A 7,597-nucleotide genomic window follows, 5' to 3' on the forward strand; every position below is an offset into this window, starting at 1 on the left:
TCCAGTAAATGTAGTGTGCTACGTTTAGGAGCAAGTTTGGTTATTAGCAATAATTAATAATTATCAAAGATAATTATTAATTATTGAAATCAATAGAACATTGATGAGAATCAATGTTAGCTTTTTTAATCCTTTAAAATCAACAATTATCAAAGATAATCGTTAATTGTTAACATCGATGAAACATGAATTAAAATTAACACTAGCTTATTGATCATTCAAATTCAACAACCATCAAAGATAATGATCAATTATCAAAAATCAATAGAATATTAATAAGGATTAACATTGACGGGGCACCACCCTGGAATCAGGGACTAATAACCAAATAGTAAAACAGTCTCAATATTAGATTGTTTTCTTAGGAAAATCGACATCCGAAGAATATCGATTTTCGGGAAAAAAAACAATGAATGAAGGTTTGAATCCGAGCACTGACATCCCGTCAGCATGACACAGGCGTATGCAAAACAAACCAAAACACTTCTCTTTGTAATACAAACAAAGTTTATTTATGCAGTAATATCAATTAATAATTAATACAATGCAGTCAATAAACCTCCGACTTACAACTACAAACTAAAGAGTGATATGATTAGATATGGAAATAAAATAATCCTATAACACATAAGGTGTGTGTGTGACAGTGTGTGTGTGTGTGTGTCAGTGTGGTTATTACGAGAGAGAGAGAGAGAGAGAGAGAGAGAGAGAGAGAGAAGTGACAGCCCTAAAGCCGATTTCGCGATAGTGGGAGAGAAAGCAGCTCTCAGTTTATCACTCAGAGACGCGGTTTTACGAGCGGGGCTCGTCAAAGTCCCACGCTATTTGACTCTTTAATGGATGAACTCAGTTGCTGTCTCACCCACGATGGCGAAATTGCACAACAATCCAATTTGGTTGGACCACAATACAGCTAAACAAATTTGTGATAATTAATACCCTGAGTATTAATAATGAGCGGACATGGCGGTCTGTAAACTGTACAAGCAAAAACCTTGAAACACAAGAATAACACACTATAATATTCTATCTCTGCCCAGACATAAACCTCTTACTTGAATCGAATGAGGACACAGGTAGAATGTGTTTTCCTCTGTCCTTTAACTCCGACCCGGTTCCTTGAGGCTCGGGTGATGACGGGAGGCCGTTTCCTCGCTCTGTTGGTGGGCGGTACGGCTGTTGATTCTCGGCGGGCTGGCAGAGAACTCAGAAATGTTGACTTGATTGAAGATGGAAGAGAAATCTTTAATCTCTTCACTTCTGTAGGCAAACGGACGAAGATGCGAATTGCTCGGTGGTCTCCTTCGGATCCGTTAGAGTGTTCGGTTGAACATAGAGTAATCTCAACTCGTCCAGCGAGATGGAGATTGTATGGCTACAGTTTCAAGTCAGACGTTACTTCCTTGTGCCACGAGGTTGCACCGGAGAGCAGCGAAGAGCTGCGTCCACACGCTGCAAACAAAGTCGCTGGAAGCAAATCCCGTAAGCATTTCAGAGGTATTTCAACTCCTGATGATGTCATGTTTAAGGGACGTTCTGTTGTGTGCCTCATCCAATAGGAGTTGAGAGTTCGATCCTTTAGTGAGCAAGGCTTCATGGATTTGTAGTCTGTTTTGGACTCCCTTTGTTTGATTTTGGCGCGATTTTTATCAGTAAGATTTACGACTTGGAATGTGGGGGCTTGAGTTAGTTTTTTACGACTGTGTTAGGCCTGCCTTTGTCTTCTATCTGAATACATGAGGCCCAACAGACTTTAAAGGGAATAAAAACTCCGCCATGAACACTGCTGCCTCTTTCCCGGATGAGCTAAATACTTTTTATGCTCGTTTTGAGGGAAATAACACCGCCCTCGCAGAGAGAGCTCTCGCGGCCAAAGCTAGAGAGGTTAGTTCACTCTCCGTCTCTGTAGCGGATGTAACCCAATCCTTCTGACGGGTGAATATCCACAAAGCCTCGGGCCCAGACGGCATTCCGGGCCGCGTCATCAGAGCATGCGCGAACCAGCTGGCTGGTGTTTTTACGGACATTTTCAACCTTTCCCTCTCTTTGTCTGTAGTCCCCACATGCTTTAAAATATCCACCATTTTGCCTGTTCCAAAGCAATCCAAAATCACTTGCTTAAATGACTTGCGTCCTGTTGCTCTGACCCCCATCATCAGCAAATGCTTTGAGAGACTAATCAGAGATTACATCTGCTCTGTGCTGCCTCTCTCTCTAGACCCATTGCAGTTTGCTTACCGCAACAACCGCTCCACTGATGATGCCATTGCATCTACAATACACACTGTCTCTCCCACCTGGAAAAAAGAACACTTATGTAGCAAATTAGCTTAAAAAGGGAATTATTTATAATTAATTATAACTGGTTATAATTAATAATAAATATTTAGATTAGATCTTAGAATTAACTGTAGCAGAATCGATATTACAATTACTTGATCTGTCCGTCCACCGAGCAGATAATATCATTATTCATCAACTCTTGGAAGATTACTTTCCTGGCCAAGGAACAATAGCCTTCCTACTTATACAGTGCTAGCAGTAGTTTAGCATGTAGCAAGGAGCAACATTCAGTGACTTTGAATTGTGAGCGGAACACAGAGACAATCAATTGTGAATATAAGGGATTTAATAAATGAAACTATAACTAACATACAAACAAACTAAGCAAAACATACATATATAGAATGAAGGAAAGTAAGGAAAAGAGAGAGAGAGAGAGCAAAGAAGGCAGTATTTCACGTCAGTTAACCACAACCTAAATGAGAATCATCAGAGGCACAATTCACCTTAAAAGGGGTTCAAACTTAAACACGCATCTAATCAGTTGTAAATGGTTACTTGCATTGGTTTGTTGCTGAATAAGAGTCTTGATGCGGTAGACAAGGTTCTCGACGATTTCTTTAGGAGTGAGTTGAAGAAGTCCACAGGAAATCCACAAAGTTACTTGAAGGTAAACACTGCCAGAAGGTTAAACTCAAGAGAGAGTTTTGGAGTGTGTTGGTCTCAAGAAGAAGAGTTTTTGAGCAATGATTAGTCTGCGTTCTGGAGTTTTAATAATTCATTGCCGCACCCATTTTGTGGGTGGAGTGGCCAATCAGAGGCATGCACTTTGAGCGGGAGAGACATCCTTTGTCTCCGTTTATGGCCCATTCGCATTTTATTGCTGATCTGGACCGCTAGTGCAGCTTTTAATTCAAAACATAGTAAGAATCGTTCGATGCATTTCACGATCACATGGTGTACATTATTGTGTGAGAAATAAAGGGAAGATCATTTTGATACCAAGAAGGTAACCTCCAGACGATATTAAAGCAGAGATACACTCATACACTTGAATATAGGCATTTAACGTCTAACTAATACAAGTAAAGGGTTTTAACTAAGTTAATATAATAGGGGAATATACATACAACACATGCATATAGCAGATACATTTATAACTGCTTACTATGGCCTAAAATAGAGAAAATGTCTTTAGGTGTGTGTGTGACGTGTATTGGAATTACTGGAGACAGACAACTGCTCTGGTGCCTGGCACGGGGGGGGGGGGGTCACCCCCTTTCTGTGGAATGTGTTTGAAGCTTGATGGAGACACTCCAGGGGCGACCTGTTTTAGCATCCTTTGATAGTGATAAAGACCATCTGCAATTTAGCACCCATATAAATGTAAACGCGGAGGCCAGGTCAGTAATTTATATGCAAATGTCAAAAGGCTAAAAGGGTTTTTTTCAAACAAAGTGTAATTAGCCATCACTGATCTTACACAGACGTTACACTTATGTGAGAATGTTGTTTGTAGGCTACAGCTCAGCATTCAACACCATAGTGCCCTCCAAGCTAGATGAGAAACTCCGGGCTCTGGGCTTAAACAGCTCGCTGTGCAGCTGGATTCTGGACTTCCTGTCAAGCAGACGCCAGGTGGTTAGAATAGGCAGCAACATCTCCTCATTACTGATCCTCAACACTGGAGCCCCGCAGGGCTGTGTTCTCAGCCCACTCCTGTATTCCCTGTACACACATGACTGTGTGGCAACACACAGCTCCAATGCCATCATTAAGTTTGCTGATGACACGACGGTGGTAGGTCTGATCACTGACAATGATGAAACAGCCTACAGAGAGGAGGTGCACACTCTGACGCACTGGTGTCAGGAGCACAACCTCTCCCTCAATGTCAGTAAGACAAAGGAGCTCGTGGTGGACTTCAGAAGAAAAGACAGAGAACACAGTCCCTTCACCATCAATGGAGCACCAGTGGAGAGAGTCAGCAGCTTCAAGTTCCTGGGTGTTCACATCACTGAGGAACTCACATGGTCCATCCACACTGAAGTCGTTGTGAAGAAGGCTCATCAGCACCTCTTCTTCCTGAGACGGCTGAGGAAGTTTGGAATGAACCACCACATCCTCACACGGTTCTACACCTGCACTGTAGAGAGCATCCTGACTGGCTGCATCTCTGCCTGGTATGGCAATAGCACAGCCCACAACTGCAAAGCACTGCAAAGGGTGGTGCGAACTGCCAGACACATCATCGGAGGTGAACTTCCCTCCCTCCAGGACATATATACCAGGCGGTGTGTGAAAAAAGCTCGGAGGATCATCAGAGACTCCAGCCACCCGAGCCATGGGCTGTTCTCACTGCTACAATCAGGTAGGCGGTATCGCAGCATCAGGACCCGCACCAGCCGACTCCATGATAGCTTCCTCCCCCAAGCAATCAGACTTTTGAACTCTTGATCTCCCACGATCAAAATACATCAGCACTGCACTTTATTACTCTTACTCTTATATCTCACTGTCATAAATTATATTATTATTATATTATATTCTCTCTTAACAACTTACTATCAACCGACAGCCTGAATGTCAATACAGTACAATACAACCTACTGTACATTCTATGTATACAATATATACTTTTTTTATTGAATAATGTGTATCTATATTGTGTGTATTGTATACTGTACAGTGTATGTTATTATTTGTATATTGTGTTGTATATACACTTCAGTGACATGCTATCACAATACCATTTTTGCTCAGGCATTACAAACGGTTACCCCCATAGGGACTCGATTTACCGGGGGACTCAATTGATCATGACACCGGCTATCTGGATTGCTTATATTTACTGTTTATGCTTTGTTACACATTATTCTATTTGTTGTTCATTCATGTCAGTTTTGGTCCAAGTTCCCCTCAAAAAACAAAACAAAAAACACTGTAATATCAAAATACTCTCATTTCTGGATTTAGTTGTTTGTATATGCTCATTGATAGGTGCACATATCTATGGTTATCCCAACTCACTACATCCCATTCATTCATGCAATAGTTTACAACTCCCCATTAATCAAACAGAGACATGTTTGGTGATTATATCATTTAACCAATACATTCTGGTGATGTGAATTAAAACACATCAATTAAAACCTCAGTAAACAGTCAAAGTAAGTTTTTAATACACATTTGAGTGATTTTGAGAACAAAGAGTTCAGTTTAGCCAAATGTCATGTCAAAAATATTCAACCCCCAAAGTCAATCATTTGTGGAGCATCCTTTATCCTTAATAACAGCAAATAAATGTTTCAGGTAAATGTTCTCAGGCTTCGGACACCTCTCTATTAGAATTTTTACACATTTCTCATGAGCAAAAGCTTCCAGCTCATTGACATTCTTTGGTTTCTGTGCTGCCACTGCTTCCTTGAAATCCCAACAAAGGTTTGCAATGGAATTTTAATGATGGACTGAAAGGGCCATTTAAGGACATTCCACGACCTATCCCTGAACCAGATTTTGGACAACTTGGATGTATCCTTGGTGTTATTGTCTTGCTGGAAAGTCCAGTGATCACCGAGCTTCAATTTACACACTGAAGGCATCATATTTTTCATGCCAAAATGGCCTGATACCGGAAAGAATCCATGTGTCAGTCACATAGTCAGGATAGCCGTTTCCTGCAGCCGCAAAACACCCCCATAACAGGACTGACCCACCTCCATGCTTGACTGTGGGGATGGTGTCGTTCTTGTCATCACCTTGTCATCTTACTCCAGACGTACTGCTGACCCATGGGTCTAAAACTCATTTTCAGTTTAGTGTCATACATCTATAAAACCTTCTTCCAGGACTCCATAGGTCTTTCCTACTTCTTTCCTATTACTTCTTGAATATTCAAGTCAGCATTTCCCTTGGTGAAGTTTTGCTTTCTTCCACATCCCAAGAAGGTTGCTGTTGTACCATATTTAAAAAATGTATGAGTGGTGCTGCCAAATTTGTCTATTGGAAATTGAAGTGCCTTGGAAATGTACTTTTAGCCATGACCTTTCTTGTGTAATGAAATAATCTCCTCTATTAGCTTTTGAGACAGCTTATTTTTAATTGCATTTTTTGAATAGAAATACATTTTTGCTTACAACGTTAAGTGCCATTGCAGATTGATGACTTAATTTTGTTTTAAAACAATTGTGTAGCCTTACATATTTAAGAAACAGCTACATGCAATAGGGGTTGAATAATTATGACATGGCTGTATTTTTTAAAAATCCTGCTATTTAGAAATATTAAGTTATATATTCACACTATGACTTTGAATGTGTCACTCAACTGATACAGATGTAAAGTTTAAAAATTCTGGGTCATCAGAAAAGCTTACCTTTGTAAATCCTTACTGTCTTGGGGGGGTTGAATAATTTCGATTGCAACTGTAACTCAACATTTAAACCGCCATTTAATCAGTTGCAGCGTGTGTTTCTCTCACCTCTTCCTGCTTCCAGAGACTCTTCCTAGGAGTGGCGTGTCCTACTGAACCCCCTTTGTTAGGCTAAGGGGGAGTCCATTTTACCAGTAGGAGGAAGCATTGCATTTATTGTTGCCTTTGAGTTTGAGTTTTAAATGTATGTGTATTCGTATGTGAATTGTTCTTGATTTTCTATCACTTTGATAACGTTTGTTTTTTGGTTAATTTGTCACTGTTTTGTATTTTTTTTTTTTTTTTTTTTTTTACATATTTAAGGGTTTCATTTACCTTCACTCCCCACTGAATGGTTTAGACCCTCAGTTGAGGTGGGAAAAGTTTTCTATTTAAGTCAGTCTGCTTTTGACCATGGGAAGAGAGGAGGGGAAACCCCTGTCTGAGTGTCTTTTTCTATTTTTTAGACTTTATGTATAAATGAGCACCCTTACCACCAATCACAATAAAAACATCTTTTTTGGATTATTCCTGTGAATCCTGTGCCTCCTTATCACCTCCCCTTGACCCTTTCCGGGACATACTATGACAAGGTTGCACATAGTGGCAAAACAGTTCCATGCCTAATGTTTCTTTTTAGATTCTTTACTGAAGCATTATGTTCCTGCAAGGCAATGCCTTTGGAATTTGATGTAGGCTATACTCAATACTTGACTGAAAATTAGTGACAAAGACATGTTTGACAACTAATTGCAACAATGCAATATTTTTTAATTTTTATTTTAATTTTTTTGCTGAATGTATTGTATAAGCTCTAAATAACCGATTGGATCTCCTCTCATTTAAATTTAGTATGCTACACACTTTAACATCCCTGTTTTTTTCCACTCACAAATTTCACAA

Source organism: Myxocyprinus asiaticus, chromosome 3, assembly GCF_019703515.2.
Source record: "Myxocyprinus asiaticus isolate MX2 ecotype Aquarium Trade chromosome 3, UBuf_Myxa_2, whole genome shotgun sequence".
Classification (NCBI taxonomy): domain Eukaryota; kingdom Metazoa; phylum Chordata; class Actinopteri; order Cypriniformes; family Catostomidae; genus Myxocyprinus; species Myxocyprinus asiaticus.